This window comes from Lithobates pipiens, unplaced genomic scaffold (genome assembly GCF_037356315.1).
Source record: "Lithobates pipiens isolate NorthernLeopardFrog02 unplaced genomic scaffold, aLitPip1_a1.2 Scaffold_27, whole genome shotgun sequence".
Taxonomy (NCBI): Eukaryota; Metazoa; Chordata; class Amphibia; order Anura; family Ranidae; genus Lithobates; species Lithobates pipiens.
Genome location: NW_027507788.1, coordinates 12,927,948 through 12,951,720, shown reverse-complemented (window position 1 = coordinate 12,951,720; position 23,773 = coordinate 12,927,948). Strand labels below are relative to the sequence as shown.

The window sequence follows — 23,773 nt, the reverse complement described above, 5'->3', positions numbered from 1 at the left end:
TTACTGAGGCTGGCAACCCTGATTGGGTCCCCTAGTGGCATGGGGCCCTCGGGCAGTGCCCGAGTGGCCCAATGGTCAGTCCTCCCCTGTCCACAATGTACTCTACTATCTTGGTATGCTGTAGATCTGATATTTTGTTTCAAGCCACCACACCAAACTGGTCAAGCCATGTCTTTATGGAGCTGGCACAAAACTGTTACAACAGGGTTGGAATCCATTCAGGTGAGTAGGGCCATCCTGAAACTATGTGCAATGCAAATGCTTAAAGTGTGCTAGTACCACGCTTAGGGGTTAAAACAGGTGGTGAAGAGGGGACATATCGCCCCCTCACCACCTCTTAAAGTGGTTGTAAACCCTTCCATATATCCGGTGAAGTGACTGGTCTCATGTGATACACAGAAATAGAATAAATCATCCAACATAAGCTGTTCCTGTTTGTCTGACGTCTTCTCTTCTCTACAGCCATTCAAAGTACAGAGTTTGTACAACTAGTCTGAGCTTCGAGAAAGCAAGGAGCAGAGAGCAGAAATTACACTTTGCAGAGCTGCATGATAAGAGAGCTGATTGGAGGAGGGGAAACGCACACCCCTCCTTTGCAGAGCACACAGGAACAGAGCTGAAGCTGTCAATCACAGACTGCGTGCCGGAGGTCCCTCTCCTGTCACCATTTTTCCCTTGGTGTAAGGAAAACTTGTCAGGAGTGCAGATAGCAGAGGAAGGAAGCAGAAGACAGAAATTACACTTAGTACTCTGGATAGAGACAAGTACACACTATAGAGGGATATGCTTTGTTCAAAATTTCATGTCTGAGGTTTACAATCACTTTAACCTCTTCCCGACCAGCCGCCGCAGTTATACTGCCGCCGCTTGGCTCCCCTGGGCAAGCCCTCGTAGCTGTATGTTGGCTCTTTAAGACGCTGTAGGAGGCACCTGCAGCGTGTCCCTGGAGCCGATGAGCATGTCCGGTGGGCGCAATGCCCGCCAGGCACCTGCGATCACTCGCAACAGAATGAGAACCGGGATCTGTGTGTGTAAAAACACAAATCCCGGTTCTGTCAGAGGAGAGGAGACAGATTGTGTGTTCCTGAGTAGGAACAGTGATCTGGCTCCTCCTCTAGTCAGCCACATTCCCCCCACAGTTAGAACACATCTAGGGAACACACAGTTAAATCCCAATACCTATAATTTAATAGTTACTAATAGTTATTATTAGTTAATTATTATTTTGGATTTTAGAATTTTGGGATTTGCGGTTAATATTTATATTTTCAGATTTTCATTCTTATTTTCAAATTTTTGGATTTTTTGCATTTACGAATTTATGTTTTCGTAAAAAAATTGTTAAAACAGGTTTTCGTTAATTTGAATATTTTCTAATGAACAAATTTGCAATACAGCACCATCCTCAAACAGAAGGTGGAGGAGCTCAAGGTCTTTAACATCCACCAGCTCCGTGATGTCATCATGGAGGAGGGGAAGAGGACTCCAGTGGTGACCTGTGAAGCTCTGGTGACCTCCATGCCCAAGAGAGTTAAGGCAGTGCTGGAAAATAATGGAGGCCACACAAAATATTGACACTTTGGCCCCAATTTGGACATTTTCACTTAGGGGTGTACTCACTTTTGTTGCCAGCAGTTTAGACATTAATGGCTGTGTGTTGAGTTATTTTGAGGGGAGAAAATGTACACTGTTATACAAGCTGTACACTCATTACTTTACATTGTAGCAAAGTGTAATTTTTTCAGTGTTGTCACATGAAAAGGTATAATAATTTTTATTTTATTTTTAATTTGAGGGGTGTAAGAAAAATAAAGAAAGAGAGCAAGAAAATAAAAATAAAAATAAAGAGAGCAGGAAAGAGAAGAAAGAAAGAGAGGAGGGGGGGGGGAGAGAGGAAGGGAAAGAGAAAGGAAAAAATAAAAAATAAAGAGAGTGGGGAAGAGAAAGAAAGAGAAAAAAGAAAGAAAGAAAGAGAAAGAAAGCGACTGAGAGAACAAAAGAAAGAAACAAGGAAGAAAGAGAGAGAGAGAGAGAGAGAGAGAGAGAAAATAGAGAGAGAAAATAGAGAGAGAAAGAAAGAAAAATAAAGAAAGAGAGAGAGAAATTAAAAATAAAGAGAGCAAGAAAGAGAAGAAAGAAAGAGGGGGGGGAGGAGAGGAAGGGAAAGAGAAAGGAAAAAATAAAAATAAAGAAAGCGTGGGGAAGAGAAAGAAAGAGAAAAAAAATGAGAAAGAAAGAGAAAGAAAGCGATTGAGAGAACAAAAGAAAGAAAAAGGGAAGAAAGAAAGAAACTGAGGGAAAGAGAGAGAAAAAAAGAAAGGAAGAGAGAGCAAGAAAGAGAAAGAAAGAGATAGAAAGAAAAAGAGAAGAAAAGAGAGAGAGAGAAAGAGGGAAAAAGAGAGTGGGAAGAGAAAGAAAAAAAAAGAAGAAAAGAAAGAGAAAGAAAGAGCAGGAAAGAAAGAGAAAGAAAGAGCAGGAAAGAGAAAAAAGAAAGGGGGAGAGAGAGATAGAGAGAGAGAGAGAGAAAAATAGAGAGGGAAAGAGAGGAAAAAAAGAAAGAGAATGCAAGAAAGAGATAGAAAAAGGGAGAAAGAGAGAGAGGGAAAGAGGAAAAAAATAAAGAAAAAGAGAAAGAAAGAGCAGGAAAGAAAAAGAAAGAGAGGGAAAGAGCAAAAAAAAGAAAGACAAAAAAAAGAAAGAGCAGGAAAGAGAAAAAATAAAGAGAGAGAGGGGGGGGGGGAGAAAGAGGGGGAGAAAAGGAGAGAGAAAGAGAGAGGGAAAGAGAAAGGAAAAAGAAATAAAGAAAGCGGGGAAGAGAAAGAAAGAGAGAAAAAAAAAGAAAGAGAGAGAGAGAACGAAAGAAATAGAGAGGGAAAGAGAGGGGAAAAAAAGAAAGTTAAAGAGAGCAAGAAAGAGAAAGAAAGAAGGGAAGAAAGAAAGAGAGAGAGAGAGAGGGGGAAAGAAAGAAAAAAGAAAGAAAAGGAGAAATAAAGAGCACAAAAGAAAGAGAGAGAGGGAAAGAGAGAAAAAAAAAGAGAAAAAGAAGAGAAGAAAGAAAGAGTGAGAGAGAAAGTAAGTGGAAGAAAGAAAAATAAAGAGAGAGAAAGGAAGAAGGAAAAATAGTGGGGGAGGGAAAGATAAAAAGAGAGTCACTTACTTTGTTGCAGAATTGCTCGGATTTTCGGCTCCATTCACCGCTCATAACCTAAAGAGTGAGACAGTCATAAGGGACCTGGAAAAGAAAAGTCCTTTTGAATTATTTCACAAACAAATATAAATGGTTCATGCAAATTCATCTCACCACTTGTACAGAAAGTCAGATATGCTTCTGTTTATTGGTTGCCATTATAGGTTTAGAGAGAACCAGTCACCATTGGGTTTATGGAATTATAAAATCATTGGAATATTTGTTCTCAAAGCTGAACTCCAGGCAAACAATCAAACACACATATAAAATGCATACACGAGAGCTGCTGGTGTACCTAGCAACAGGGTCTGTCCACCCAGTCCCAAGATTTACACAGCTCTGTGGCACAGCACAGTCCTGTCTGGCAGGAGACCTTAGGTTTCTCTGCTGCAGTTAGGTATCTCTCTTGGGTCTTGTCCCTCCCCCAGCCTGTGATTGGACAGTGAAAAGGAGGCATAGCGGACTAATGAGCTCATCTCACTGTGACTTTGCTCTCCCCTCCTATCAGTAAGGCCGCGTACACACGGGCGGACTGTTCCCTCAACTTTGTCCGCTGAACAGCGTTTCAGCGGACAGTCCGCTCGTGTGTGGGCTTCAGCGGACAGTTTCAGCGGACAGTCTGCTGAACCAAGTTTTTCGGAATTTCCGAAAAACTGTCCGCTGAAACAAAGTTTCAGCGGACAGTCCGCCCGGGTGTGTGCCAGTCCGCTGTACTTTCGAAATGAGCGAACTGTTCCCGCCCGGAGGAAAGTCCGCTCATTTCGAGAGCGTGTTCAGGTAGGCGGGGCCCGCGAAGGAGACGTTGCAGGCACCGCCGCCTGGTATGGACTTAAAGGGCAACCCCAACGCCCAAAAAAATCGGCGTGGGGGTTCCCCCAAAGTCCACAACACACCCTTGTCCGAGCACGCTACCCGGCCGGCCAGGAAAGGGGGGCGAGCGAGCGCGTCCCCCCTTCTGAGCCGTACCAGGCCGCGTGCCCTCAACATGCCCTCAATGCCAGAGCCGCGCTGCGCTGCCACTTATATAGTGACAATGGGGCGGTGTCACATGGTATATGTCACATGGGTTGGTCACATGGTGACCCCGCCCCCTTACGATGTCATAGTCCCCATGTGACATCAACCTATGTGACCAACCCATGTGACATATACCATGTGACACCGCCCCATTGTCACTATATAAGTGGCAGCGCAGCGCGGCTCTGGCATTCCGGCCGGAGAGAGCATCGTGCCAACATCTCCTGGAGAAGAAGAAGAACAAGAACAAGAACAAGAACGGAAGGCGGCGGCGACAGAAGACCGGGCCACCGCCTCTAAAAGAGCTATAAGAAGGCGCGGTGGCCCGGCAGAAGAACGGAAGGCGGCGACAGAAGACCGGGCCACCGCCTCTAAAAGAGCTATAAGAAGGCGCGGTGGCCCGGCAGAAGAACCGAAGAGGGGGACAAGACCCCCGAAGACGGAAGACCCCCGGAGCTGTGCAATAAAATATTTTATCTCGTGTGTTGTGTTTTTTTTGGGTACTTTTATTTTACAGGTGAATGGGTAGGGGTACATTGTACCGCATACTCATTCACATAGGGTGGGGGGCCGGTATCCGGGGGCCCCCTTATTAAAGGGGGCTCCCGGATTCCGATGAGCCCCCCGCCTGCAGACCCCGACAACCAACGGCCAGGGTTGTCGGGAAGAGGCCCTTGTCCTCATCAACATGGGGACAAGGTGCTTTGGGGTGGGGGGGCCGCGCGGCCCCCCCTTCCCCAAGGCACCCCCCATGTTGAGGGCACGCGGCCTGGTACGGCTCAGGAGGGGGGGCGCGCTCGCTCGCCCCCCTTTCCTGGCCGGCCGGGTAGCGTGCTCGTACAAGGGTCTGTTGTGGACTTTGGGGGAACCCCCACGCCGATTTTTTTCGGCTTTGGGTTTCCCCTTTAAGTTCATTCCAGGTGGCGGGTCCAGCGACGTCTCCTTCGCGGGCCCCGCCTACCTGGAGACGCGCTCGAAATGAGCGGACTGTCCTCTGCGTGTGTGGGCGAGTCCGTTCATTTCAAAAGTTGAGCGGACTGTTTGACGAACTTAGTTCGCTGAAACAGTCCGCTCAAAAAGTGCCGTGTGTGGGCAAGTTCGTTCATTCAAAAGTTTGGACAGACTGTTTGTCAAACAGTCTGACGAACTTAGTTGGGCGAACAGTCCGCCCGTGTGTACGCGGCCTAAGGATTTTTGTCTGCACAGGCGAAGATGCATTTTGCTGCCCTCAAGCCTCAATCTAGGTATTTTTTTCTTTATTTTTTTTTTTTATAAATATTTTTCTACACACTTTTGTTTGTTGACAGTTTTCTCCCCTGCAAGCAGAGAAAGACACAATGTATCTTTCTCTCCATTCAGAGGAGAAAGAAAACACATGGATGAGCTGCACAGTGACTCATCACTGTGATAGCCAATCAGAGGCTAGCACAGGGGTCAGGTGACTGGGAACTGTGTCCTATCATATACTGTCCCCCATCAGATAGTGCCGGTGTTCTGGCAGATAGTGTCCTGCCATCATATAGTGTCTGCCCCGTACTGCGCATGAGCAGTACAGGGCAGAGGAAGCTTCGGAAAATCTCCAAAGATGAACGGCGCCTGACCCGTGAATGGAGGTGGTAGCCCCCCCATCCAAGCGGACATAGGGTTGGGAAAATTAGAGGGCCCCTCGCGGCGAGCTTTGCTTGCCACGCTTTGGGCTCGGCCTCGCTGTGCTCGGCTCTTTTATATTCCTACTCTATGTCCACTTGGATGGTGGGGATAGAACCTGGACTCACGGCGCAGGCGCCATTCATCCTCGGCTATTTTCGGAATCTGCGTGTGCTGTGTACTGTGCATGCGCAGTACACAGCAGACATTATCCAATGAGGGACCATATATGATAGGACACCGGGAGTCCCAGGTTTCCGAATGTTACTAAGAGCCCGGTCTCTGTGCTGGGAGCGCACTGTGCAGCTGGCACCCTAAGGTGGCTGTCTAAGCAGCCTTATACTGGTGCCAGCCCTGCCAGTATGTTCCTGGTTAGCACATGGACACTGCAGCTCAATTGATTGGCTCTTTGTGGTGCTTCTCCCTCTCCCAGTCTCAGCCCTGCTGTACGGGAACTGCATAAGGCTGATACCACATCAGTTTGTCTCCTTTATTGAATCAAACCCAATGTCAACCCCAATGTCGCCCATCTCCTGAGTGTGCATAGCAGCATCAGATAACAGACCACCATGGTTGTTCCCATTCCCCTTCCCAATGGACCTCCCATGTTATTTGGTGGTTATGCACACTGAGGTGCTGGGAGAACTCTTCATTGTCAGACTAATATTACATTGTGTGTGACACCATTATATGTTCATGTTCTAGGTACCGCCTCAAGTCTGGATTGTGACCCGAAACACCCGACCACAGAGGTTCCTCAGACCCATCTCCACCCCACCAATATGGTTGGGATGGAGATGCCACACAACGGCACCGGCACAGCCACACAACGGCACCGCTGGCTTTTGATTTTGAATTTTATTGGAATATTTTTTATTTTTTTTTGCAGTTTGCAGTTTGCAGTGGTGTATTGATAAAAAAAAAAGAAATTGTAGAGCTTTTTGTCGTGTGAAGCTGCATTCATCCTGTGTTAATATGGGCAACATCGAATGTTATTAGGCTATTTTCTCTCCAGATTTTTTATTGTTATTCATTAACTACTCAACTACCAAGCGTATTTTTCAAACCTGTTGTTTACAAGTTAAAGTGGGGTACCCCCTAATAAAAAAAAATTAAAAGTCAGCAGCTACAAATACTGCAGCTGCTGACTTTTAATAATCGGACACTTACCTGTCCCAGGGTCCAGCGATGCTGGGGAACGAAGCCCCCCCCCCTTCGTTCCCCGCTCCGCTCGCAGCGCCGGCATTCTTACCATGGGCACCCGGCTGTGGCTTCACAGCCGGGCACCTACTGTGCATGCGCGAGCGGCGCCGGGTGCCGTGATACGCCATACAGTCGTCTGGGACACGTGACAGGTCCCAGATGACTGTGCGGCGTGAGGGGAAGTGATGTCACCAGCCCGGGCATTGAAGAAGACAGACTACGAGGGACCCCCTAGCAACAGGCATTTAGAGCTTAGAGGTGAGTTAAAACATTTTTTTTCCAATTAATTTTTATTTTATTTTTTTTTATGAATTTTGAGCTATTTTTTATTTTTTGGTGGCAACACCCCTTTAACATTTTTTTTTTTGCTAACAAATTACTTAAAACCCCCGAACATTATATTCTGTTTTTCAGACACCCTAGAGAATAAAATAGCGGTCGTTGCAATACTTTATGTCACACCGTATTTGCGCAACAGTCTTACAAATGCATTTTTTTGGGGGGGAAAAAATACACTTTGTTAAATAAAAAAATAAAAACAAATTTAAATTAGGCCAGTTTTTTTCTATATTGTGAAAGATGATGTTACGAGTAGATTGATACCCAACATGTCACACTTCAGAATTGTGCCCGCTCATGGAATGGCGACAAACATTGGCACTTAAAAATGTCCATAGGCGACGGTTAAAAATTTCTACAGATTACCAGTTTTGAGTTACAGAGGAGGTCCTGTGCTAGAATTATTGCTCTCGCTCTAATGATCATGGCGATACCTCACGTGTGGTTTGTACCAAGGAAGTTCGGGACTTTGAATGAGGTATATGTGTCAGGACTCAACAATTAAAACCAAGTAATAGAAAGGTGTTTATTGTCTAAAACAAAAAACATGCATCAGTGAATACATTGGGTATAGTACACACATAAACAACATATTATAAAACATAGGCATGTAGTTGTCAGTTTGTGAACATATTGTAAACAAGTAATCCTCCAGATAAAAAAAATAAAAAAAACATGAGAGCACAAGGCCATGGCCCATGGGTAAAATATATTGCATTATCGTAAGCACGACGCGTTTCATGGCAGTGTAGCCATTGTTCAGGGGAAAATGCATAATACATTAAATCTGCAGAGAAAGTGTTAAGCAGACCAGCTGGCTGGCTTCCTCTGCCCCTGCACACGAGAAACTTTATCATGTAATCCCCCCCTACCCACCGGTTAACTCCTATCCGATGATAGAGCGCTGTTGTGTGGTTGACACCTTAGGAAAGGACGAAATAATGGTAACGTGCCACAGAGCGTCTGATATATGCTGTGAGTACTGCTCAGGGATCATGGGCCCTGGGGTTGTTGTTGTTGTCATCACAGGCAATAATATAGACAGCGGGGCTACGGAGCCTTTTCCTTGTTCTAAGTTATTTGCCATCCCTGGGGTTTCTGTCTACCTCTATTATTCCCCTCCCCCAAACAACCCCACCCCCCGCCCTCCCATTCAGCCTAGCTCATCCTATTTCCAGGATAATTGTTACTATGTGATGTTATGCATAAGGTCCTGGACATACTTTTGTACTTTAATTGATCTTTCAAATTAATAAAAATATATATTCAACCTTAAATCTGCAGAGAAACGTAAATCATATATAATTTTCGATCATGCAAACCCCCGATAGGGGAAGCGGACACATTTGGTAAGAAAAGTTAGAAAATGTCAATCTCCTATGTTAATTACATATTTGGCAGCATGTAGAGGTATGCACACCGGAGCAACTGGGCCAACATGTGTGGTTTGAGCACCGTTTTCGTATGTGGGCGTGACTTATGTATGCGTTCGCTTCTGCGAGCGAGCCCGGAGGGAAGGGGCACTTTAAATTTATTTATTTTTCTTATTTATTTTACTTCTTATTTTTTTATTTTTACACTGTCCTTTTGAAAAAAATTATTTGGATCACTTTTATTCCTATTACAAGGAATGCAAACCTCCCTTGTAATAGAAAAAAAGCATGACGGGTCCTCTTTAATGTATATCTCTATAAACGATTTATTTAATCGAGCACACAGACCTTGTTTCTACATTTGGCTCACTTCCTTGTACAAAAAAAGCACACCGTACTATATGCCCGTACCCTTGGTTGAGCGGTGTCATATTTTTGGGGCCCAGCAGAAAGTTGCTGGTATCAGTGCTGCTGTTAGTGCTCTCTATCTCGGTGCTGGTGTCAGTGCTCTATATCACGGTGCTGGTGTCAGTGCTCTATATCACGGTGCTGGTGTCAGTGCTCTATATCATGGTGCTGGTGTCAGTGCATTCTATCACGGTGCTGGTGTCAGTGCACTCTATCATGGTGCTGGTGTCAGTGCTCTATATCATGGTGCTGGTGTCAGTGCTTTATATCACGGTGCTGGTGTCAGTGTACTCTATCACGGTGCTGGTGTCAGTGTACTCTATCACGGTGCTGGTGTCAGTGCTCTATATCACGGTGCTGGTGTCAGTGCTATATATCACGGTGCTGGTGTCAGTGCTCTATATCACGGTGCTGGTGTCAGTGCTCTATATCACGGTGCTGGTGTCAGTGCAGTCTATCTCAGTGCTGGTGTCAGTGCTCTCTATAACGGTGCTGGTGTCAGTGCACTCTATCACGGTGCTGGTGTCAGTGCTCTATATCACGGTGCTGGTGATCATCTCCTGCACCCTCTTCATTGCCTACCCTGACCTTTCCTCTCCTCCATTGCCTTCATGCGCTCCTGAGTTCTGAATTGTCAGAATTTCACATATAAAAAAAGAATGTTTGTAGTTGTCGATCCCAGATTCACTTCATACATGTGTTATGTCAGTGGCCATGTGGTGGGACTATGTGTGCACAGCTAGTAATTATTTTGTGGCTGGAAATATGACCTGTAGGTTTTGAAAATTCGCCTGCCATTGCAGTCAATGGGACCCACCGCAAACTTTGCGAAACGTCCCGTCGGAAGTTCGTCTATCTCTACTTGGCACATGCACTAACTGAATCTGGGAAATATGCTTCACGGAACATTTATGATCACTCCCCTGTAAATGCCACTATAATAATATCACCAACCCCGCATCATAAGCTGTGGAAGGTAAACCCCTTCTGGTTCACAATATTCCTGAGTACCGAACAAATACCCAGAGCTCTGGTAGAGTTTGTGCGTCTTAACCAGGGCACGGCTGGATCGGCGTTGGTCTGGGATACCCTAAAAGCTCTCCTCAGGGGCTTAATTATTAAAACAAATTAATGCAATCAAGACTAAAACTAAAGAGTGGGAAAATCTGGTGATGGACGAGGTTGCCAGGGCAGAGGAAAGGTACATTGTGATCCCTTCTTCGGAGTCGGAGCATAAATGGGAGGAAGCGCAGACCTTATATCAACAAGTTTCCACCACTGCTGCGTAGAACAAGAAGTTTTCCCTACAGCAAAAATATTTTAATGAGGGGGAAAACACAGGTCATTTACTAGCTATGCTGGCTAAAACTTGGCAGAGCACGACCCATATAGAGGCCATTGAAAATATAGACGGCGCAACAGTTACTGATCAGACCCACATATCTGCTGTGTTTTCACAATTCTTCAAAGACCTTTACACATCTAAGGTACATCCCACACAAGAGGAACTGGCCCATTTTCTGGACCAGTGCTCTCCCCCCGGGTGTCACAGCAGGGTCTAGCTGCCCTAAATGCAGCATTGAAGCTAGAGGAATTATCATTGGCGGTAGCATAGATGGCAAACAAGAAAGCCCTGGGTGCTGACTGCCTGCCCATAGAAACATATGGAAAATATGGGGACACTCTTCTACCTAACCTACTAAAAACCCTCAACAGCACCCTTCAAGAAGGTAGCTTACCCGCCTCTATGAACGAGGCTATTAATATAGTGTTACCAAAACCGGGCAAGGACCCACTACAACCCGGATTCCTATAGGCCAGTGATGGCGAACCTTGGCACCCCAGATGTTTTGGTACAACATTTCCCATGATGCTCAACTACACTGTAGAGTGCATGAGCATCATGGGAAATGTAGTTCCAAAACATCTGAGGTGCCAAGGTTCGCCATCATTGCTATAGGCCTATATCTCTGCTTAATGCAGACGTCAAACTATTGGCACGTGTATTTGCCATTAGACTTTCGGGAGTGGTGGCAGGACTGGTCAACTCTGACCAGTCTGGCTTCATTCCGGCTATATTTACGGCACTGAATATCCAAAGATTGTTTCTTATTGCACAAATTCCAGTGGATAACCCAGGCAACAGAGCCATCTTCTCTCTGGACACTGCCAAAGCTTTTGACAGCGTGGAGTGGAAGTATATGTGCGACGCTTTGGTCTGGGCGATAACTTTATCTCCTGGGTGCAGCTATTGTATGCTTCCCCTATGGCCAGGGTAAGGATAAATGACTCCCTTTCGGAACCCTTCCCTCTGTTTTGTGGCAAGCGGCAGGGGTGTCTGTTTTCACCCCTGCTATTTGCCCTTTCACTGGAACCTCTGGTGGCTATAGTTTGGACCTCCCCTGACATTACGGGCTTCTGCAGAGGGCAGGGGGAGGAAAGTATTTCCTTATATGCGGATTACACCCTACTGTACTTGGGAGATACAGACTGCTTAACTGATCAGTTTTGACAATTATCGGGCTTTGCCATAAACTGGCATAAGTCGGCTCTGTTGCTGCTGGATCCGTTACCGTCACCTTTACCGGAGGACGTATCCCACATACAAGTGGTATCATCATATAAATACTTAGGAATAGTGGTGACTGGGGACACACAAGACTATATAGCCCTAAATCTAAAACCTATACTACAAAAATTTCAGCAAAAGCAAGCTAGTTGGAGTAGATTGCCGTTGTCAGTGTCAGTCTCATAAAAATGATCTTGGCACCACAGCTGTTATACATTCTACACAATGCCCCGATATGGATACCACAATACTGGTTTCGGCGCATGGATTCACAATTCAGAGCTCTCATTTGGAGAGGTGGAGTGGCGAGAATTAAACTGGCCACACTACAACTACCTAAAGATCAGGGTGGTATGGCGGTCCCGCATCCTCAAATGTATTACCTGGTGGCACAGATGCAACATTTCACAGGTTGGGACCTCGGAATAGGATCAGACCCCTCCAGAGGTCTCCTCCTAGGCCTGGACCGGGACTACTCTGCCCTATCTCAAATGGCGATGGGTTTCCCTAGAGTTCCATCCCCCGTCCCGCTACAGTTCGGTCACTGATGAAAATATGGAAAAGGGGCAAAACCACATTGGGATTGACATGCTATCTCCACCAGACCCCTATATGGTGGAACCATTTTTACACTGAACTGACTAGGGTACCCAGCCAGTCGATTTGGGAAGGAGCCGGGGTTAGATACTTTGCCCAGATACTCAACGGACATGTATTAAAACCATTTGATCAAATGATGAGTGAATTCCCTGCACTCAGAGGCCACCACTTCCAATATATACAACTACAACACGCCATTAGATATCAGAGTAGGCACTCTAATATGCAACTAGAAGACTCCACGTTCCTTGAATCTATATACTCTGACCCAGAAAAGAAGGGAATCATTTCCAGAATCTATGTCCACCTACTATCACGTATACAAGCCCCAGACCTGTTACCATGTAGAGAAGGGAGAGAAGGGTGGGAGCAAGATGTTGGCCCCATTGACGGTGAGCAGTGGAACCAAATCCTGGGAGTAGGCCCAGTGGATTCGGAGTCGGCGTCTCAGAGATTATCCCACCTATTCATACTACACAGGGTATATTGTACCCCTGTACAACTACATAAATGAGACAAACGTGATTCCGCCATATGTCCCAAAAGCCAAGCCCACTTGGGTGACCTCATTCACATGCTCTGGCATTGTCCCAAACTAGTGAGGTATTGGAACTGTGTTGTCACTAGAATAAACAGTGTTTTCCAAGTTCAGCTTGAACTGGAGCCACTGGTGAGTTTACTAGGTAGCCTGGATGAAGACCTGTACCTTCCCTTGGTATACATTGCCCTCACAAGACTCTTATACTTAGCCAGGAAGCTGATTGCACGTTTGTGGCTATTGGCACGCATCCCAAGGTGCAATGGATCCAAATGGTCAATGCTAGTCTCATCTGGTAAAAAAAACCACATATCAACACAGAAAATCACCAAAGAAATTCTCCAATATATGGCAGAGTTGGTTAAACTCCCCAGAGGTGGCACCACCACAGCTGGCTCTGGATAGGCTGCTGATGGGATAATTGGACACATAAAGATGCTAGTGAAGTCTTATATGGTGGAGCAAGATGATGATGTGATTAACTTGCACACTTGACGGATTTGAATCCCGGGCGATATGTCAATGTTTGAAGTAGAAAGGGCTATCAATGGGTCAAAAGGATCTGGTGAGGTGGTCCCATCCCTAATGAACTACAAAGAAAAGAACCCCCTAATTGGGTGGGATTTTAAATGACCACTAACACCAAGCAACAGTTAAAACATATACATACTTTATTAATGGTTACAACACAAATGCATAATACAACCAAAGAGACACATAAACAACCAATGTCTCTATGGTATATATATATATATATATATATAGATACTGTATACAAATACATGGATAGATAAGATGAGCCAATCAATGAATGATTAAAATACTCTTCTCATATAACCCACACCCAGGGTTTAATAATGTATTTTTATTTTCAAATTTTTACTTTAATTTTTGTTTTTTGTTGAATGAAAACTAGGCCATTGGAATGCTCTATGTACATGGTTGTATTATAACAATATTGTCTTTCAAGTTAACAACACTTGTATATTGTTGTGAGAATTAAGGCTCCTGACACTATTTTTATATGCACTTAAATGTCATGCATGTGTAATATATACCATGTAATGCCTTGTGTTCTCTTCAATAAAATTTTGTTTTTGTTGATTAAAAAAAAGAATGAAGACAGGAGTGATCAGTATGGCTCAGTCACTGTGTTCATCGGAAAGGGAAGGGGTCGGTAATGAAATATTTACCAGCTCCTTCCCTGCTCCTGAAAGGAGAGTAGGGAGATTGGCAGCACTGCAGGGGGGGGGGGACAGGAAGCAGGGGGAATGGGCACCGCACAGGGTGATTAGGGTGTGGCCAGGCACACACCGGCACACACTGCGCGCACACCTATGAAAGGAACCATTGAGATCCCAACAGTAGGGTTTAAATCAGTAGGGTGTAACATAGGTTTAGCCGTGCTGCTCCATCAACCAGGGGGAATACTGACAGTTGAAAAGACAAGAGTAAAAGAGAGAGCGCACCAGCCAGGGTGTAACACTGTTTATCAAAAAAGATATGGCACAGTGGTGTAGTGGTTAGCACTCTCACCTAGCAGTAAGAAGGGTCGCTGGTTCAAATCCCAACCACGACACCACCTGCCTGGAGTTTGCATGTTCTCCCTGTGCCTGCGTGGGTTTCCTCCGGGTACTCCGGTTTCCTCCCACACTCCAAAGACATGCAGGAAGGTTAATTGGCTTCTGTCCAAAATTAACCCTAGCATATGAATGGGGACCTTGGCTTGTGGGCTCCTTGAGGGTAGGGACCGATGTGAGTGTGCAATGTACAAGGGTAGGGACAATTGTAGACACTCACTCAGGTTGAACTGGATGGACTGGTGTCTTTATTCAACCTTACTAACTATGTAACTATGTAACTATATAGCCAATTGAATGTAGTACACACATTGTGTAGATAAAAACAACACATCCATAGAGGCTATGGTTGCTCTCCTGAGTCCAGAAATCCAAGCTGGATGTAAAGCGAACTGACAGTCTCTGTCTAATAGTCCACGAGCAGCCACCGACAAACTGCACGAGAGCCGCCTACTCTCAGCGAGGATCCTGGAAAGCAGAGAGACTCCACACAAGGACACGTGCATGTGATCCTCAGAAGCCAGCTACTAGATGACGCTTGGTGGTTGCTACGACTATGCGTTTCAGAGAGCGTGGCCTCCTTCAGGTCTATCATGTGGTCTCATAGGAGAGCTTAAATAGTGTTCATCATAAGGTTGTTACCCATTATGTGCTATACAATACACATTCGCTGAGAGCACACGACTACTGATTAGCAAACCAATCTTTTTGTCTGATAGAAATCATAAACCCCTTTACTTTATAGGTTTAAGAAAATTGTGTTATGCATATAATCTTTATTAAGATATATTATATTTTGTATAAAAAATGTAATAGATCTAAATATATCAGTGTGCTTATTAGAAAGAGAAAAAAATGCTTATTTAAATAAGGAAATGCTTATTTAAATACTTGTTTAGATGCTTAGTAAGATGCTTATTTAAAAAAAGTGGAAGGAGTAATGAGAGGCAAATTAATCCAGTTATCCTCTAATCTCAAAGCGCAACATCGGGCTGACACCCTTAAACTCACAGAGGAGTTCCGTTCCCTAGCTAAAACACACAAACAGCGTCCTACGGCAGATTCATTAGCCAAACTAGACGAGGTCAAGGCCCGACTGAATATGTCCTTAACTACAGCGGCTGCTCAACATCTTTCTTGGACGGGGGCTAAATTTTATGCACAAAAAGACAGGGTGGGCTCACGCCTAGCAGTAAAACTGACTCCCAAGCCACGATCTCAGTCCTTCCCTAAGATCAGGATTCACTCAGGGGACCTCTCTCAGAATCCTGTTAAAGTCATGGACACCTTTTTGCAGTTCTACTCGGACTTATACAAGCAGGGGACTAGTCCCTCCAAGGGTGCTCGGGAGAGGCTCCTGAGTGATCTCCCACTGCCCAAGCTCTCGGAGGATCACAGGGACCTTATGGAGGATCCGTTCACTCAGGCAGAAGTACTTGACACTATTAAAATGCTTTCGGTGGGTTCTGCCCCGGGTCCGGACGGATTCTCCAACGGTTATTATAAGAAGTTTGGCCCTTCTCTGGCTCCTTATCTGGTGAAAATGTTTAACTCTCTCAGGGATGGTACTGCCATGCCTTTGGACATGAACTCGGCATTTATATCGGTGATTCCAAAACCTGGTAAAGATGCCAGCGTGGTAGGCAATTTTAGGCCTATATCGCTTATCAATAATGATATTAAGATAATGACGAAAATACTGGCGAATAGGCTCTCAAGCTTTATCTCCCGGTATATCCACAAAGATCAGGTGGGGTTCATCCCTGGGAGACAAGGACCAGACCAGATTAGACGCGCAGTAGATGTTATTTCACTCCTAAAGGCACAATGGGACGGGGGATCCCCGCAACAGGGGTTCCTGCTGTCCATTGACCTTCATAAGGCCTTTGACTCTATTGATTGGCGGTACCTTACGGATATTTTGGAGAGGTGGGGGTGCGGTAAATACTTTCTTAACCTCATATCGGCTCTGTATTCTAATCCTTCGGCTCAGGTGCGTCTGTTGGGCAGATATTCTAACAAGTTTGGTATTGGTAGGGGGACAAGACAGGGGTGCCCATTATCTCCACTTCTTTTTGCCATAGCCATAGAAACTTTAGCCATTGCCTTACGTTCTAACCCCGACATTAGGGGGGTCAGGTGTGGGTCTGGCAAACATAAATGCGCCCTCTATGCGGATGACCTTCTTCTTTTTGTTACATCGCCCCTGACCTCTATGCCCATCATTAATCGGACTTTACTAGATTTTAGTAAGATCTCGGGACTCCAGGTCAATATGGAGAAATCTTTAGCCCTGAATGTTACGCTACCTACCGATGTGCTAGCACAACTTTCGAATAATTTTACCTTCTCCTGGGCACAATCCCAGCTCCCATACTTGGGAATAAAACTCACTTCGGATATACACACTCTATTCAAAGCTAATTATCCCTACATGGCGCAAAAATGCAGAGAGGATTTAGTGCGATGGTCTGGTTGTGGCATCTCCTGGATGGGTAGGATTAATGCGGTGAAAATGACACTTCTACCACGTCTATTGTACTTGTTCCGCTCGCTCCCAATTCCAGTCCCCAAAACATTCCTTGACAAAATGCAAACGGATATAGTGAGGTTTGTCTGGGGGAAGAAAGGCTATAGGTGCTCCTCAGCCACACTCTACCGATTGAAATCTCAAGGAGGGTTGGGCCTTCCCAATTTATGGGGTTATTATCAAGCGGCACAACTGGCCCAGATATCAATGGCTTTCTCGGTTTCTGTAAAACCGGACTGGTTATTGATGGAAAGGCAATCTATTCCCCACCACACAATAGATTTCCTGATGGGATGTTGTCCTAAACGCAGACCAGCGATTCTAGCTCCCACTCTCTCGCATTCATTGGCGCTTTGTTCCAACCTATTCAAACGGGGCTCTTTGATCTCTCCACTGAAACCTCTGACTCACATTTTTCATAATGGGGATTTTCCTCCGGGGGAAAATATAGAAGCTTTTAAATGGTGGACGGATAAGGGGTTATACAGAATCGGACACTTCTTTTCTCCTTCCGGCCCTCTTTCTTTATCACATTGCAAAAAGAAACTAGATATGCCTGATTCGGAAATGTTCAGATTCACACAAATTTCACACTTTTTGAATTCCATTTGGACTTCAAAACCTCTTCCTCCTTTTATAACGCAATATGAGCAATGGTGTGCGCAGGTCACGGACCAGAGGGGGGGCATTTCCCTGATTTACGCGGCTCTCATGGGGAAGGACAACAAACCCCCCTACGCTCTCGCGTGGGAAGCTGATTTGGACAGCTCCTGGGATTTGAAACAGTGGTTCGGGGCCTCGATGAGAGCTCACAAAGGTATACTTAATATTTCGCTAATAGAGGCAGGTATCAAAGTACTGTTTCGATGGTACTATGTTCCTTCCAGGCTGGCAAGAATTTTTCCGGGTTCCTCACCAGGGTGTTTCAGAGGATGTGAGCTGGGAGGAGATATGTTTCATATCTGGTGGTCCTGTCCACGCATCCGTTCCTTCTGGAGGAAAGTGTTTCGTACAGTTAGTTCAATTACGGGGACCGCTGTACTACCACACCCCAGTTTAGCCTTACTTAATCTTTCCATCCCGGCTTTGTCCAAACATTTACAGCAATTAGCGTTTTTTGTTTTCCTTGGGGCTAAAATTACGTTAGCTAAGGCCTGGAAGAAACGTACAGTTTCGTACAAGATGTTCAGATCCAAGGTAACATGGATTATGGTGCAAGAACAAATAGTGGCCAAGTGGCATGACAAAACGGAAAGATTCCGGTTGATCTGGGAACCTTGGGCGACATTGTGTAATATCTCTCTTATTCCAGGAGTGCAGCCGGGTGCTTTGTCTTCTAGGACAGGTAACATTTGATTCAGCTTTTTACACTGCCTTTCTTTCTCCTCTCCCCCCTTTTTTTCTTTCCCCCCCCCCCGTTTTTGTCTCCCTTTTTCTCACGTTTTCTCTCTTCTCTTCTTCTTCACCTCCCTTGGTGTTTTGGGATGGGCCCCAATTGGGGTTCTAAGGGAGATGGCAGTGAAGTTGTTGGCCGGTCTTGGCCCGATATTTCTTTGGGTATCCCAGGTTTCTGAACTTTGTTGAGATGAGTGGGGGGGTATCCTGGTCTTTGCGGGCGGGCCTAGCCCTTGGATTGCAGCTTGATCCCGTTTGGGGCACCAGGGGGTCCGTGGCTCGTGTGCTTTGATTAGACATAACACCCCACGGGGGCATAATTGCTTGGTATGGGTACAAGATAATACTAATGTTTTTACAATGCACTTCCTGTTGGCTTTATTGTTTAATTTGTCAATATTCTGATCTAGAGACATATATGTCTAGCTCTGCGTAGCCCATGTATGAGTGGATTTAGCTTGTATTGTATTGAGGAGTGTTTTCCTTTTTTTTGTTCTGTTCTGATGCAAATCTTCAATAAACATTATTAAATTAAAAAAAAGTGGAAGGAGAAAAAAGGGAAATTAGCTGCAATCAAAACAAGACAACTCTCCTAATATAGGTCATAAATATGTAGTAATAATAATATCAAAGCCCAATACTGGGAAAATCTAAAGTCACATCTGGCAAAAAAATGTTATGGGAGTAGTCCCTCACGTTCTGTCTTGTGAACGAGGACTATCTCACACATGAAAACCTTTATCACACATCTCAATGAGCCTGCCATTGCGCTGGAGAAAAGAAAGGAAAACATTAAATGATGGTGTTAATTTCTAATCCTTCACTGAGTCCACCTGGACTCATAGAATTTAGGGTAAAAATCCAGAACGTTTCTCTATTGCACCATTTGGAGAATATTTCCCCTTCTGTCAGATTCATGCAAATGCTTGTATGTGACACTCCTTCCACCAGTAGGAATAAACTCTTACCAGCTCTGATGGACCTCTGAATTTTCAGATGGTCAAATGCGCGTGTTCACACTCTCGGTGTGCAGGAGTCTTTATTTCCACATGCGAATAGAGCAGTAGTCCGAATCGTTTGATCACATGCAGCCAACTCCAGAAAAAACCCCAATGGATTCATTCCAGATGTAAGTAGGTAGGTATATATGAACAGAAAAGTCCAGGAACAACGACTCCTTGCACCCCTACAGGGGTAACGTGCATATAATTCCACTTCTGCCTGGGACACACAGACAAAGTTGTTCTGTGAAGAGAAAAAGAACCATTGGAGCTGTGCAGAGCGGAGCCTGAAGCTGAGAGAGCCGGGTTGGTCCAGCCAGAGAGAGTGGAATTATATGCACGTTACCCCTGTAGGGGTGCAAGGAGTTGTTGTTCCTGGACTTTTCTGTTCATATATACCTACCTACTTACATCTGGAGTGAATCCATTGGGGTTTTTTCTGGAGTCGGCTGCATGTGATCAAACGATTCAGACTACTGCTCTATTCGCATGTGGAAATAAAGACTCCTGCACACCGAGAGTGTGAACACGCGCATTTGACCATCTGAAAATTCAGAGGTCCATCAGAGCTGGTAAGAGTTTATTCCTACTGGTGGAAGAAGTGTCACATACAAGCAATTAGCGGTCTTTCCACGTGGTGTTCCCGCTCTACATGCTCTTCTGTTGTCATATATGACCAATACGTGTGGACTTTTGTATTTTGCACTGCACCATTTATATTAATTGATGTGTTATTAAGGTGTTTTTTGTATTGCTCCTTTAGATGTTCAGCTTGCAATTAGTTTGTTTTGTATTATACATGTGAGCGCTGATTGTTTTCTCTTGATTTAGATTCATGCAAATGGATTAAATTACAAAAAGTTCCAAACCCCTAGTGTCTTCATCATGATATGTACTAAAATGGCGTGGTACAATGTGTTTCGGGCTACCAACTTCAATTAACTTTCTATGTTCACCGAACCTGGTGCGTATGGTGCAGCCTACATAGTATCAGCCACATAGGCACCTGAGCCCATATACTACGTATTGGGTGCCACATGTAATGAATTGTTTCATTTTATATGTTTTGTCATTTTTGTCTTTGAACTCTTTTTGGCCATGTTTTATAAATGCATATGCTTTACAGTTAGATTTTTTACATTTATTTGTGCCCTGGATATTGAACATAGAGGGAATAGTACAATTTTGTGATTTTGCTGTTTTAATGTTACTTGGTGCTATACAGCTTTTAATATTTTTAGCCCTCCTAAAGACAGTATTGGGCCTTGATGGTAAAATGTTGGGGAGTGCCATATCTTGTAATAAAATAGGCCAATGTTTTTGAAAGATGTTCTTAATCTGCCAATGCTGGTCATTGTAATCTGTAATACATTTTGTGGAAAAATCCCTTGAACTTTTGTCAGGTTTTTGAGGGGTCGGTTCGTCATAATATTTCCTAAGATGTTTGGTTTAGGCATCCTTAATAAGTTCTTCCCTGTACCCATTTTTTTTATTTTTTTAAACCTAGTGAATTGTAAATGTTTGGATCAGACATTCGGCAGAGATAGTGAGTTGGTCAAATATAACTAAAATGAACTCCTTCCCACCGACAGTACGCAGATATGCCGCCGAACAGCGCGCTCCCAGTATAGAGCCCAGGCTCTCACCAAGAGCCCCGAGTCTCGTACTAATTATCGGGACCCGGGACTCCTGGTTTCTGGTCACCTGATCACTGTAAAAACCTCTGATTGACTATCACATTGATTAGTCACTGTGCAGCTTGCCGCTGTTATTTCTTTCTCTTCTGAATGGAAAGAAAGAAAGAAAGAAAGAAAGAAAGAAAGAAAGAAAGAAAGAAAGAAAGAGACTGAAATGGAAGAACTCATTTTCATTGCTCGAGATTCCCCAGCCAGATTCTCTAAGACATGGGCATGCTGGATGCATTTCAGAACAACTGATAGATATCGGACATTGATGAACTAACCCATGAACACGTCCTGCTCTTTTATGACAAATATCAACTAAGTACAATACCCTGCACCCCCCTTTCAGGGTTCTCTTTTTGGGTGACTTGGGCCTTCCACCCCTTCCCAAGGGACGAGTATGGGAGCCCACATGTCAATACTACCCCTCAAAGGTGGGACATTCCTGACACCAGATGCCTTGCTTACCTAATCCCCACCACCATAGAGCGATAAAGCACTTAAACCATCCACCATTTAGCAGAGGCTGAGGAGACAACCACTAACCCCTCAACCCCCTTTGACCCGCACTCCCCAGCCCCGCCTCCCACCCCCAACACCTCCCCTTGCCTACCACCCTGACCCTTCATCCCCCTGCCTCTCCCCATCATACCAAACCTAGTATTGTTACCGGTTGCAGCTCGGGTGCCCAAATTGGATCACCCAAGTGGCAACTGCACACTCTTACAGACCAAATCCTCATGCAGACATCCGCACTATTTTCTAACTCTCAGAACCCCCCCTGAATAATTGAACCACACAGAACAATGAGCTATGGTACCTAGTAGTACTTATTATAAGGTTGATTCGATATCACACATTTTACCATGCCTACCATCTGAACACCATCTGGATCCTACACTGTGTACACAAGAGAACCTAGGTGTTGACAAGATGTTTAGCAGATACTTTATGTTTTACCTTGTTTTTTTTGTTTTTTTCTCTCACAACAACCATTGTTCATTGTTCACTTACTATCTGATCTCGAAACAACTGTATGATGATTCTGTAATCTTGCTATGTTGACCTTTTCTTCAATAAAATTTATTTTGGAAAAAAAAAAAAGAAAGAAAGAAAGAGAGAAGGACAGAGATTCAGAAGGACAGAGATTAAGAAGGGGAGAGATTAAGAAGGGGAGAGATTAAGAAGGGGAGAGATTAAGAAGGAGAAAGATTAAGAAAGATTAAGGTTTGATCTAAGTCAGTGGCGGTGTTAGTGCTAAGCCTCGTACACACGATTGGATTGTTGGCCAACAAAACCGCGGAATTTTGTCTGAAGGGCGTTGGCCCAAACTTGTCTTGCATACACACGGCCAACAAATACGAACGTAGTGACGTACTACGTTGTTTTTCAGCTCTTTAGCACCACCCTTTGGGCTTCTTCTGCTAATTTTGTGTTAGTAGAAGTTTTGTGAGTGTTGATTCGTGCTTTTCATTTCATGCTTTTCATTTTGCGCTTTTCAGTTAGTTTCTGAATGGCCGTTCGTCAACCGAATGTTGCGGAATTGGAGGAGATAAGGTGTTATTTATTATTGGCCTTGGAGTTATTGCTTTGAAGTTATTTTTTTGGTTGAATAATAATGATTTGATTTGGTATAATTTCTATATTTTTGGATGCATAGAATGCACTTTTTGGTTAAGTTCTATTGGCAGATAGCATGTCTAATTTTATTATTTATTTTTTTAATGCACAATAAAAAAAAATTGTGTAGAATAATACTTGGCTGTGTGTTTTACTTCATATGACAGTTTGGGAGTAGGCCGTTACATTTAAAAAAATACAATGTAAAATTGACAAGGGACACCAACATAGTTGTATCTTTGATCTTAAAAACTACGGGATAATGGTGTTGTGGTAACTTGCCCAAATAAAATTTAAAAAATTTAAAAAAATAAAAGCATAATAATATTAATCTTGATAGCACTAGAAAAAAAAGCCTTTGAAAATTAGTTTGCAATAACTCCATCAGTATCACCAGCAAAGCAGCTTCATTATTATCCCATTAGAGAAGAAGAGAATTGTGCGCTGCATTTCGAAATTTCATAATTTGCCGCGTCACGGATGTTAATTCTCCATTACGAACGTTAGCTTACAAGACCGCCCGCTTCCGGCTCATCCTTGCGTGTTTGTACTTTGGACTTTTGTCCGATGGACCTGTTTACACATGATCGGAAAATCCGACAACACATTTGTCCATAGAAAATTTTAAAACCTGCTAGCCAACATTTGTCCATGGAAAATCCGACAACAATTGTCCTATGGAGCGTACACATGGTCGGATTTACCGCCAACAGCCTGACATCCAACATTTCCCCGTCGGAAAGTTCAATCGTGTGTACAAGGTTATCAATAAAGGTCAATAAAAAGGGTTAAAGGTCAGGGTCAGTATATTTTGATAGGAATTTTTTGTTTTAGAAAAGCCTTTTTTTTAAATTAGTATCAGTTAGTGTCATTGGGGTTGATTTACTATAACTGGAGTGTGCAAAAACAGGTGCAGATGTGCATGGTAGCCAATCAGCTTCAACTTGTTCAATTAAGCTTCGGCCATAAAACCTGGAAGCTAATTGGTTTCTATGCAGAGCTGCACCAAATTTTGAACTCTGCAGTTTTAGTAAATCAACCCCTGTGTGTTTTAGGTAGGATTTAAAAAAAAAAGTGCACTATT

The 23,773-nt window shown here is 44.2% G+C and overlaps 1 long non-coding RNA gene across 9 annotated transcripts in view; it reads right to left on the bottom strand.

The window, feature by feature from the left end:
• Nucleotides 1-23,773, bottom strand: part of LOC143933537 (uncharacterized) — a 483,729-nt gene that overhangs the window by 56,689 nt on the left and 403,267 nt on the right. For all 9 annotated transcript variants that reach the window (XR_013263113.1, XR_013263115.1, XR_013263118.1 and 6 more), the window contains one exon: nucleotides 3,158-3,232. This is a non-coding gene — a long non-coding RNA (uncharacterized LOC143933537). The remainder of the gene's footprint in view (nucleotides 1-3,157; nucleotides 3,233-23,773) is intronic.